General features: G+C 37.5%; 1 long non-coding RNA gene across 1 annotated transcript in view; it reads left to right on the top strand.

Moving 5' to 3' along the window:
- LOC118240625 overlaps nucleotides 1-1195 on the top strand; it is a 1781-nt gene extending 586 nt beyond the window's left edge. The window contains exon 2 of the long non-coding RNA XR_004775532.1: nucleotides 524-1195. This is a non-coding gene — a long non-coding RNA (uncharacterized LOC118240625). The remainder of the gene's footprint in view (nucleotides 1-523) is intronic.
- The last annotated feature ends 11918 nt before the right edge of the window (nucleotides 1196-13113 follow it).

The following is a 13113-nucleotide window of genomic DNA, read 5'->3' as shown; positions in this document are numbered from 1 at the left end:
TGCCAGTTATGAGGTTTCGGAATTGAACCGTCCGTTGGACAATTTTGGACAATTTTGCACACTGTGTTTTGTCTGTGTTACAAAGCATATTAGTGTTGCAAAGCTAAAACGTAAAATTTATACTTTGCCTCAAAATTGAAAAACGTGTGCTCAAATGCTCAAAAGTAGCTTTGACGTGGCTTTCTGTTCGTTTGTGGTCAGCCTCGAGTCTTTGGCCTGACAACATGTGAGCTAATGACTAATCAAACAAACGGGTTGATGACAAAGGCAAATCTATATTGCGCTCCAACAGTGTCGTCTTTGTTTGAATAATCTTGCGCTGTTCTTTGTTTAAATCATATACTAGTTGGATGAGAGATTTGGTCTACAAATGACTGTAATTCATGAGTCAGTACAACATCCACAAACTTAGCGTATAATTCCTAACTGCTATTATGGTTTTAGCATATTTAGCAAATGTTTAGCTTTCCATAACTGCTCTAGTGCCTTAGATACCATTCATTTATTGCTTGTCCTGTTATAGTCACAGAGACGATCTGGGAAATGAAGGAAGGGAGAGACCAGGGCAGGAGAGACCAGGGTCAGGAAAACCAGTGCCAGGAGGGTCCGGGACCAGGGACGTCCAGGGTCAGGAATGCAGCACTGGGCGCATAGCCTAAACTTGCCAGCTTGGAGTTGAAAGGAAGCTGAAAGCAGGATATCCCGACTGAAGTGCAATCCTACGTAGTCAAAGATCCAGGCAGGATTAGGCTAGTCTATATATGTGGTATAGAGATGCCATTCATGTGTACGTATGTATGTGTATTTTTCAAATATATTCAGTAAATACTGACTGCTGTTTGTTAAAGAAAAGGTTTCATACATACATGGTTCTGAGCTCCTGTTGTTTTGAGATGTCTGGGTGAACCACTGCTCCACCATAACCACTAAATATTAATATACTACTCCTCATCATCAGATATTCCTTTGCTTCAGCTACCTTGGCCTTGAGGACAATAGCTGACATTTACCTCGTGCCTTAAACGTAGAAAGAACTTCTCTTCATGAAGATGCTTTTGCATTCTTCTTCTGATTATGTTCAAATATTGTGTCCCTAAACATTACTACTGCCTGTGATGTTGGAGAATGCTCCTTAAACAAGTTCTGTAGAATCACACTAATATACAGCACAATAAAGAAAACCACTGTAAACACACGCTTGCGTGTTGCTTCCGACCTGGTTCCTGCTGTACTCTCTGGTGTGTTTAGACAGTGTTTCCCCACTCTGTCGGCCATTCTGCAGCAGATCGGCGAGCTTTCTTTTACAGTTGACCTCCACCACATCACGAGCTCTGTGGAGATGAAGTTCTCCTTCGAGCAATGATGCAACGAGCTTTTGACGTGGCCCCTGGGTTTGCTCTCTGGCCCCATAGCTCTAATATAAAAATAGTTTGGTCTTTATGTTATGGATGAAATTGTGGAAAGCAGTGCTGACAAGGATTTTTCACAGAGTGATTCCTTTCAGCCTCCAGCCTGTGTGCTTAGCTAGCTGAGGCCAAAACACTTTGGAAGCACTGGGTTCCACAGTTTGAGCAAACTCTATGCAGAACAATAACTTAGAACTCTTTACTCTTCAAATTCTGAATTTGCAAATAGAAAAAAAGTTTACTGTTTACTTCACAGTAGCTGGATGGCCAAAACTGTCTTCAGAAAGCATCATGTGAGACTATGTTGGGCTATATTTATAATGTCTGAATCAAGGGTTCTGAGATTCTACATTTCTTCAGTCAACAACCATGTAAACTCTCTCCAAGCATTTAATATATCTCTCATGCAAATTATTTTACTATCCCGGGTTGCGTTAATTATCTAATTAAAAACTTTAATTAAAAGACCTGGGCCTTACGTTTTTTTGACAATTTCAAAACCGAATTTACATCTCCACGCTTTACTGATCTCTATAAAACCTCACTTAGGATGAAATATTACGAAATGCGTTTTTTATCGCCTTATAACCGCTCTAGGTTATGTTAATAAAAATATGTTATTTCCAAATTACATTTGGTTTGTATTTATTTCACCTTTATGTATCTGATGACAGTCAAAATGAGGACACCCACTTTACACTGTTTTGTGCATTACACAGTTTGGGAGACGTGTTCTCATCTTTGCATGTGTAAGTCATTGAGTATTTCGTAATTTCGTTGCGTTGCGCTCTTGTGCATTGATGAGTTTCAAACACCAAGCAAGGTGGATCGTTTTCTGCAGCGTATGTTTCACAGTCAAGCCGTCCTGCGCAGTCTTGCGCAATGACTTATAAAAAAAAAAAAAACTGTCAGTGAAAAATATGGCTGTTGACTTCTAAGTAAACGACGGTACATTACAAATCACTTTAAAGCACTGATTTGAGCTTTTCTAAGCATTTGTTAAGAAATATATTCCACAAGTAGTAAACTATGCGAGCAATGCGATTTGAGCAAATGTGGCTTCTTGGTGTATAATAGGCGCATAGCACAGTGCATTAAAACAATCATCTCGATATCAGAGATTCATAACTCTTTAATAGAACTCTAAAGTAGATAATCACCTACTATGAACGTTACACAACAATCCCATACGATTTCAAACGGGACTGAGACTAGAATATACATAAGCTTAGATTTGGGGAATTGTGGTTAATGAGCCAAACGTGAGATGCACCTTAGTTATGTCTGTCAAGAATACGTTGTTCCCTCCGTTTATTGTTGAGGGATAATAAGCTTCTGAACTCAGACGTCCGTATTAAACTAGTCCGTGTATACTGAAGCTAGATATGAGGGGCATACAAAATGGAAATTCGTACACTTCGTTGGGATATGTTTTTACAGCCCTGTAATATTAAAGAAGAGGTCGTCAAAAGTGTCAAAATGGGGTGCAATTAAACGGAAACTGTATGAATAATAAAATCTTGCAAAAACGAAAAGCCAAAGAGTGGCAAATATAACTTTAAAGCTGTGGTGAACGACGTTGGAAGTGGACATGCGTAATCGTTCCAGAACGCGCACTGTCGGGCGCACGCTGCTGTCCACATACAACTTACGATTATTTAGTTAAGGACGGACGTGGGAGACGCCCGCAAGTAAAAATATAAATCTAGGCAATAGGCACTGTGGATAGGGTTTGATATCCCAAGTGATGGCTGGCATATACTCCAATACTACGAAATATCTGTCGCAGTTGGTATGTTTATGAACATCGCAAACATGGTTTTATTTTTGTCAATACTGGCACATCCTCTTGAAGAGCAACATTGTACAGCACACGTTAGACTTATAGTTTACCTTAACCTCAAACTTTAATTTGTCCTCCTTTGTGCTCCACTGAACTTTAGCTAAGTTCTCCACAACAGAGCCAAATGCTATTTCCTTTACATCTATTACAGTTTGGAGGGCATTTTTGCGCAACAGAGTCTCTCTGTGTGATTTACTTTGTAGGTTAAAGAGGTTAAAGGGTCCTCGAGCGTGTTGACGCTGCTTGTCTGGGCGAAAGGACATTGAACTTGAACTCTCATCCCTGTCTAGCCGATGTATGGCTGGGGCTATCACTCATATATCTGTTTTTCGGTGAAACCGCAAAGAATAGCTCGAACTTTTTCGGTCCACTTTATTCGCAAATCTTCTGTTCATGGACATAAATCAGTTATGTGTATTTCATGTTTCGTTTAGAGACCCCCCCACTTAATTGGTAGAATTACTTTGTTTTTTGCAGGAAATGCTATATTTTTGTTAAGCACATTTTAAAGTACCACATGCAACTCTGGCGCATCCTAAATCGCGCACTTGGACACATTGTGCATTTATCTTAAAGTGCGCGTTGACAGGAAATCTTTTTTTTCCTACAGATATATGATAGGCGATCTGTCTATGATAACAACGAACATTTCGCAAGAAGTTGATTGCTAAGTTTAACGAAATCTTAGCAAGTGTCGTTTAGAACATTTCAGAACTCAGGATTTTTCCTGGGATTTAAATTAAAATGTCTTGGGATTAATATTCAATTATATATTATATAACAGGAAGGTCAGCATAACGGTATAATATTGGTATAATTCTTTAATAGAATATTGTAGAAATGATATATGCAAAGGTTCTGTTCATGGTAACCATTTTAAATGTTTACTTTTAATAATAGAACTGTCATATAGCAATGTGTGGTTTTGTGTTTTTGAAACTACAAAAAGAAAAACAAAAATAACAAAATTCTGAATTATATTAGAATTAGTGACTGGACACTAATATCTACTCCAGACAGCTGGAACAGCTAGGCATAAACTGCTTAAGACCTTGACCTTGATCGAGACACGTTCTTGCACCTAAGGTCGATTTAGCGGAATTGACGCAATCAGGTTATAAACCTTTTCGTTCTGATTTCATTTTTGTTCTAAACTGATAGGAGAAGAATAATGTCTAAAAATGTATATGTATAAAAAATAAAATACAGGCGGACTATAGCCTGCTTGTAATAAGAATAACATGTAGCTTCGACGTATTATTGACAGGTTGTTCTCTGCAAATATTTTTCAAGGATAATCAAAGCTCTCCGAAATATCATCTTCCATTACCATCAGTCTTAGGTTTGCTAAAATAAGACGCTCGCATTAACTGCCCAGGATCCGAAATGGTAAAGTCTGTTCCGGTCATTTTGCAAACGGTTTTGCACTAGTAAACTATGACTTAAAGCAAAGAGAAAGGTCCTTTAATTTGAAGACATGTAAAGATTTTTGAAGATTTTATACATCCTAACAGAAACATAGATTCGTTTAGGTTAGTTTACGCATTAAAACATGAAGTTCAAATGAGGACATTTGTGGAAAAAAAACGTGGTACACAATTAATTCAGTCGTTTGATAATAAGTAGATGTACTAAATATTGACTAATTATTTTAACTGAAAACACGTTTTAGCTTCATATTTGTTATGGCAGGCACTACCAAGCAGGTGAACTTTTTCCTGTTGTTCTCTTACGAGTTATATGAAGCCTAACAGCCTGGAGAAAACATTTCATATCTTAATTGATTATGGATTATCAAAAGCCCAAATTGACTACATAAAGGGTCTCTAGGGTCCTCTAGGGTCTCTAGGGTCCTCTAGGGTCTCTAGGGTCTCTAGGGTCTCTAGTGTGCTGTACTATACTATGTTTCGTAAATATTTATTCTAAAAATGTATTTTATTCAATTCATATTCGTGTATAGAATAGGTACAATTGATCGACAGTACTGGGCAAGTCTGAGATTTTTCTATTTTATGGTATAGCGACCACTGGTAAAACAACAAATAGTTCTCAGTCTCTTTATTAGAATACAACCAGAAAATACGGGATGTTGGTATGCAGTATCAAAAAACTGGAAAAAATCTGAAAAAAAACCCCTAAACAAAACAAAAAACCAAACAAAATCAGTTATAGGCTATGGTGGCGTGCATTTAGTATGACCTCACCTTATACTTAGGCAATAGCAGAAAAGTCCCAAATCTAAAGAAAAACTCTGGGAAGTGCTGAAAGAAGGCTGGTATAATATACCAGAAGATGACTCCAGAAACCCCCAGGACAGCCTCCCCAAGAGTTCAAGATGTGCTGAGTGCCAAGGGAAGGCAAACTAAATACTGACATTTGCCTGAAGAAGCCATTCTGTTCTCAAATAGTACACATGTTCTGTTTTTTCTGCTTGGTTCTTAATAAAGAGACTGAGAAATAATTATATAACCATTGCTAAAACATGGTGGCCTAAGACTTTTGCACAGTACTGTATACGAAACAAATAGAGTATGAGTAGTCATAATATACAGAAACCTCTTAGCGCTGATAGTTGTCACCGTGTTCAGTCACTGGGAATCAGATCTCAAAATAATAAATGACTGCTTTGAGTATTGTATTGCTGCGCGCCGCGCGTTTTTAGCAGCGCTTATTTACCATCATTAGTTGTGCCTAAATCCAAACTAAAAGCCCCATAAAGCCCCATGTCCCGGGACACCTGCCTGCAACGGCGCGGGGAAAAAAAAGAGAATCTCGAACGAGTAAAAGAAAACTTATAAGTGTGGAAAACATAATTCTGTACAGTTAATTAATATTTAAGCTTGACAGTTGAGTATCTAATAGGTATTATATTACTGCTTGCGGTGTAAATGAAATAAGCAAGCTAAGATAATACGTTGTCTGCAGTAAATTCGAATTTGACAAAAGAATAATAATAAAGTTTCCAAACAGTTATGGAAATTAATAGTAAACCGGATGAGAATGACTATTCTAACATGTCATTTCGTTAAAGGAACTCGCAAAATATTCAGGATGATCGGCGGTTTTTTGTAATTAGAAACCAAGCAAGATGCAGTATAAGTTTCAGAGTAATAATAATAATAATAATAATAATAATAATAACATAGACAATCGGTTAGATGGTTATCAGCGTATTGTGGAGTATACATTATCGTCATGTTGTATAACAAAGAATATGGTACACGAAACACTTTTAATCGAACATAGTATAGTTAAGGAGGACTTGAAATACCAGCACTGCATATTCCGCCGACTGTAGTCCGGTTAAAGGATGGAAGTTGTTAAGAGATAAGAAAACATTGTCGGCTAATAGTGGGGTCCATTAAAACTCAAAGGAATTTACTGTGTTTACAGAGTATCACAGGAATCGTAATTTGGCAAAGATGGGGGCTTTCTTCAATTGCTTACATGCTAGGTCTTAGGAAGTACGTATTTTCTTTAAATGCTACAGAAAACACTAGTGATGCTCTAGACACAGGATTATGGGGTTTTTTTTCATATTGAACAAAATGGTTGGTAACTTTGGTAACTTTCAGATTCCTTAATTCAACGTTGAGTAAAAGATCTTTCAATTATGCATGCGCCCAGCAAAACGTACAGGCTTAGATGTAGTAGATTTAGATTAGATTTAGATTTAGGCTTCGATTAGTAGATTTTCCGTTTGTGCGTCTTTCGTGCTTATTTAGAGCAAGACTTCAGGACACAGCGTCAAATTCATTCTGTTTTATACTATATATACACCCTGACACTGAACTGTGCCCGTGCACAGTTACCTTGCGCTGTCCTTTGCGATTCTGCCTTCAACGAGCCAAGGCCTACAATGAAACATTTAGTCAAACTTGAAATCCAGCACAACATTCTGTGTTTTCAAATATATTTTGCAGTTTTTTACAAAACAAATGAACAGGAACTTTGCAACTCACGGATGCCAAAGTCAGGACAAATGTACTTAGAGATATGCTGTCGCAATCAACATGTCTGGGCAGAGTAATAAAACAGTTTTAACTTGAACTTGGACTTCCTACTAGTCGCGTCAGGAAGTGGAGGAGACATTTCGACTGTTAGGTGCTCGTGGACGTGTATCCTTAGCTATGACTATAATTAAATTATTTGAATCCGAATGTGAAATATTTACAGAGAAACGATTAACTGAAATGTTGAAAATGATTTACATCACACAGTTTGATTCCACAGTGGCAGACTTTCAGTACTGGTAGTAGAGCTAATAGTACGTGGCATCTTAAAACACGTGACTGCTATCATGCAGCGTGACTAATAATTATAACTAACGTTTCATAACAAAGTTGAAGAATTTGTACTCTGTGCATCGGGTAAACATGTAAATATTTATATTAAACGTAAACATGTAGCCTATTAGATCTGACCGTACAACTTGGAGTCATACTACATAGTCCCAATATATCTATACATTAAGAAAGAAAGAGATGTAGTAGCTTCTCGTTGCCTAAGCAGACATTTAAATTCTTCTTACACACTCCAGGACATTGCAAACTCCCAGCCCCACCGCTCAGAACAGTGTTTGCTTTAGCTAATAAGAAATGAAGTTGTTCCACATAAACCACGCGAGCTATCTTTTGCTTTTTGTCGCTTAATCATGGAAGACAGAAAAATATATATACATCAAACCAGAACCTTTTCAGGCAGCACGTGTTTATATTTTAATGCATAATTTTTCTTGATTCACACTCTCTATAATCAACACCTCGGTATGGTAGCAATGTAGCACTGTGGTATTCAATACAATTATTATTGGCGGGCCCACTTGAAGGGTGTGAATTCATCTGAGTTACATGTAAGAATCTACATTCCCAATCCCTTGCACCAATCCCTCCCCCGCCCCTACCCTCCGCGTGATGGTGCGTGCATAGGCGAAGGTGTGGCCCCTGTGCGTCACGAGCGCATTTGGGCCTGTTTAATGCAGCAATTTAATCATGGCATAGCATGTCGACGGACTTTAGTAAGTCCTACGGAAAACGGACGTTTTCCAATTGAAACTATTGTTTGTTTGTAGTGTCGTCAGTTCATTCTTCTCTTGGAATAGTGATGACTAAAGCATTTAGGGGCATTTGAGGGAGTGCTTGAGAGCTGTTGTTGTATGAAACAACGTATGGTTAGTGGCAGTGAATAAGAAGGTCATTCATAGTGTATTATTTCGTAATGCGTAAGGGCAGTTTAGGCAACACTCCCCTAACACTTGGCTGAAATGGATGAAATTAAAAGTTTGTGAATGTTTCGTAATATTGCCAAAGCAGGGTCGAATGGAGAAACAGGTATTGTGTATGACAAGCAAGGCCAGAACGAAATTACACTATAAACACAGGACTGAATGTGATCACTGTAATTTAAGGGAATACTTGATGGTCCTGCCTGCAATAGCTAAATACCTTTCCGTAGAGTAAATGAATCTTGACATGAAGATACAGACTCTTAGCTTAAATGCCAGTTTCGGTGCATATTCAAATACGCAGAAGCAAACACTGGGAACCGAAAAGCAGGCCAGCTTTTAATAGGCCTGAGTCCGGGGAGCTTTAACCGAAGCGGCGATCGATTTTTCTGTTTCTCCATGACAACCTAGACGCACAGCACCAACAGTCCAACTCCCAAACCTCTGACCGGCAGGACGGGTTATGTGCGGATAAACAGATTTATTTATTTATTTTTAAATCAACGTGTTTCCTATCACGAGAGTAAATGTCTCGCGCCATCTTCCCTGCAACATTTCATTTATATTGAAAAGAAACCTTTTAGCGGACCTGTGTTCTGCACGTGTGCATGCACTGCGCGTTTAAACGGGTGACATTCGTGATGGCTGTCTGCCTGTCACTATGATCGACAGACTGTGTATTAGTAGGTTGCTTTTACCCTACCTTCTCTAACTCGCAAGCACGTAGCCAAAACACATAAGCTATTCAAAAAAAACAAAAAAAAAAACAACAAAAAACAAAAAAAAAACAAAAACAAGTATGTAATCACAGACAGAGAAAAGGAAAATGGAAAATATTTCCCCGTAAATACTTCATGTAAGGTTCTGTTCAAAGAACAACCAAGGGCACTCCTCTGTTAGAAAAATATTACATGCGTTTAGAATTAAAGTGAATAATGGTAAGTGATATTTATGGTTACAAGAATATGATGGAATACTAGTCTAAACACTTGGCCAAAAAAAAAAAAAAAAAAAAAAACGATCGTGGAACGTATACAATGAAAGTATTTTCAAAGAAGACATGCAGAAGAAAACAATTACAGCCTGTTACCAGGGGGTCTTTTCAAAGCTCATTGGTCCCTTTCTACTTTAATTAGTACCAGTAGCAACTGCAGAAATGGAATCGCTCCATAAGAAACCATCATATATGCTAATATGTTAATCATACTCAATGTAATATTTTTTCCGTTACATTTGCTCTCACTATATTAGGTTTGGTTGCTAACGATTTTTGATCAGATATAGCATTTACAGAATAAACCAACTACAAGCAGTCTGAAATTCAGGTATAACTTGATGTATTTGAATTATTTTTGGCTTGTGTTGCGATAACCATCTGTTGACAAACAGATAACCTAGGATTACTGATGCAGTGAACTTCAAAGAACACTCAGTACGCGTAAGAAAGTTCAGTGTATCCCACTGGAAATCAGCGAACACCTAATCAGATTGGGCCTTGGGGGGGGGGGGGGGGGGGGGGGGGGTCGAGTCCACCACGTCAGTGATAGCGACAAACAAAAGTAAAGGGGAATGACAAAGCATGCGCAAAAATTAATAAAAGTTGCGGAAAAGTTTGTGAACTTCTTGTCAAATTCTGCTGCATACTAGACGCACACAACAAAAGCTTATTGTTGAAGCAACACGAATATTTACTCGTACATTTTTCTTTTGTGTTGAATCAGATGTGCAAAAACACTGTATGTATATATTCTGTTATGAGATTTCTAGTGTGTAACCCATAACGTTTAATTTAATATCTATCTATATGTGTGTTCTCTTAAGCTATCTGTTACACCAAGGGTCGCCAGCGTCTGGTGGATTTACATTTGCTGGTCAAACTCCTGCTTTTGTTGTCTTAACAGAAACGTAAGAGAAATTAACCATTTATCTGCACTGAAATAGAGAAATCAGAAATTAAGAGGCGCACGCACTCACAAGTGTGTACTTTCGCTGTCATATACACACAGTGAGTAAGAGACAGCGAGAGAGAGAGAGAGAGAGAGAGAGAGAGAGAGAGAGAGAGAGAGAGAGAGAGAGAGAGCGAGAGAGAGAGAGAAAGAGAGAGAGAGAGAGAGAGGAAAGAGAGAGAAGATAACTTGACACTTCAGTAATGCAGTATGGTGCACTGTATTAACATTCTATAAAACCTATACCACAAACCTTGAAGTTGTTATTTGCACCATGGCCAACAGTACGGCTGATAATACAACAGTAGAAGGCTATCAATATCGTTCTAGTGAACACTATCAAGAACAGTGAAACCTCTTGTCTACTGAAAATTTAGAGTAGAAAAAAATGGCCCAGATTTTTTTTTTCAGGAGTGTATTTGTAACTGTGATGAACTATGCGATTAAGCATGATTATAAACAACGTTCCAGGCACAAATTAGCATTTAATGACTAATTTGACACATTTCTTCATTAAACATAGTACAATGTACTACGAATATCCAGAGAAAGTACAGGTTGAAAGATGAACAAGAACTTGATTATTTCTGTAAGCGTGATTACAGATAAGCGTAAAATGCGGACTTATTTATGGCTATGTCTGTATTTCTTATGTTATGTCAAATACTTCAGTGTTATTGCTGAAGATATAATGCCCTAAAATAATACACATATCTGCAAGAAAGTCATAAAGAGCTCAAGATACCCATATCAAAATATTAGCATTTAAGTTAAATTCCTACATAAATGTTCTTTCTTCGATCGTACATCACAGTCATACACTAAATCACGGAACAATTCCCTATTTTGAAGCAAAACGTCTTCTGTGGTACATATTGGTGTACGCAAATCATGACTATTTCAGTACATATTGGTGTAAGTAAATTAATCAATATTTTCAAAGTACTGATCTCATTATGCCTTTGTTATATTAGAGGACATATAAAATTTGTAAGTATTCGACGTTTTCTTAATAGAATAGACACTATAATTTACTATTTCGCTGCATATAATAACAAAAAACACGACAGTCCTTTGAATAAACACCAGCAAGTTTCACAATGAGATTGACAATAGCACTTTGAAAAAACTATTGTAAAAAGGTAATTAAATGTTTTATTTTACCCCAACTATAGCATGTGAAAAAGAATATGGGACCACCAATTCACATAATTCACATTGGTCTGGGCAAATACAGTAGTTATACAACAAAGTTTATTTCCAATAATGGATTCCTAAAATGAAAAAAGAATAAAATATCTGAAAGTTGCACAGTTTAAGCCATAGGCGCAGGAATTGTTCCTGGTCAGCGGAATAACACAATCTACAGGTTGCGTGATTATGATTATAGAATATTAAGGCTGAAGTGAATTTCAGTGCCACATTGAATTTTTTGTGCCAAATTCATAATTACATTACAACACCACACGTATAATCAAATACCATATATCAACAATTACTCTTTGATTTAAAAATAAGGCAATGCTGCATTCGATTCCAACGCAACAACAATGCACGCTAAACAATGTACGTCTTTAACGTTTCATAAAATGAAGACTAACACGGAGATTAGTAAATTTTTTCGCAAGCTAGTCACTGCGTTGTTAGTCATAAATGTCTTTCTGTACACCTTTAAGAGTCGATCATGTCCTTTCAGAGTGAAAACTATTTGGATTGTCCGGGTACCTCCATGTCGCTTGCCTGACAATTTCTCTAACAAACCTTTCGTGTTATTTCATAGCCTTTCAAGTTACACGAAGTTTTCATGCAGGCCACTGTGAAGTTCATTCTTGTGTGTCTAGACTCTGATTACGACCCTGTTTGTCTGCTCTTTTTACCTTGACCTTGGACTTCCGTGCAGCTGCCAGTTGTAGGAGTCGTCGATACTCGTCCATCCAGCTTAGTCAACGCTGGATTTGTTTCTGCTACACATAGGGTTATATTTTCTTTATGCTATTCTTTCTCTTTTATTGGGGGGTGGGGGGGGAGGGTGGTACGAAGCGTAAAGTGCTTGATAAAGGCATAACACTAAGTTTTTGTACCTTGTACAGTGTATAAACCAAGGGAAAAAGTCGGCAATGCTCTAGAGCAAAGATGATTACACGGATTTAAAAAATTCTCTAGAACGAGTAAGCTTTCCTTATATAATAAGTTAGTGCTAAGTATTTGTTTTGTGACTGGTTCGTCACTGAAGGACCTCCACTGTGACAGTAACAATTGCCACTGGTAAACAAAGTGAAAATGTGTCTCACTTGATTTCAAGTTAAGTTCGAGTCTGTAAATAATGCAGTGAATTCATAGTTAAGAGAAGTAATGAAGCAATACAACGTGATCTAAGTTACTATAAGGACAACGGGTTAAATTTTGTCATTTTTACAAAGCCCTGGACAACATCTACATACGCAAACAACACGCACAGTTTAGCCTATATTAAGCATAATAAGTCTTGATAAGTCAAAACTATATTTTACTGGATAACGGTGATGTGAAGGTGACATTTGATAACTTTACACTTCCTGAATGTACACTGTGACCAACTTCAGTCGCAGTAACACCCCACATAATGTCAGAATAACACGAATACAACAATTGGCTTCATTTTCTTTTTCGCTATTTGTGTAAATGCAGTACATTGCGATGTGTGTATATCACCAT

The sequence above is a fragment of the Electrophorus electricus genome, chromosome 22 (assembly GCF_013358815.1).
Source record: "Electrophorus electricus isolate fEleEle1 chromosome 22, fEleEle1.pri, whole genome shotgun sequence".
NCBI classification, from domain to species: domain Eukaryota; kingdom Metazoa; phylum Chordata; class Actinopteri; order Gymnotiformes; family Gymnotidae; genus Electrophorus; species Electrophorus electricus.
This window is presented reverse-complemented; position numbering and strand designations above follow the sequence as displayed.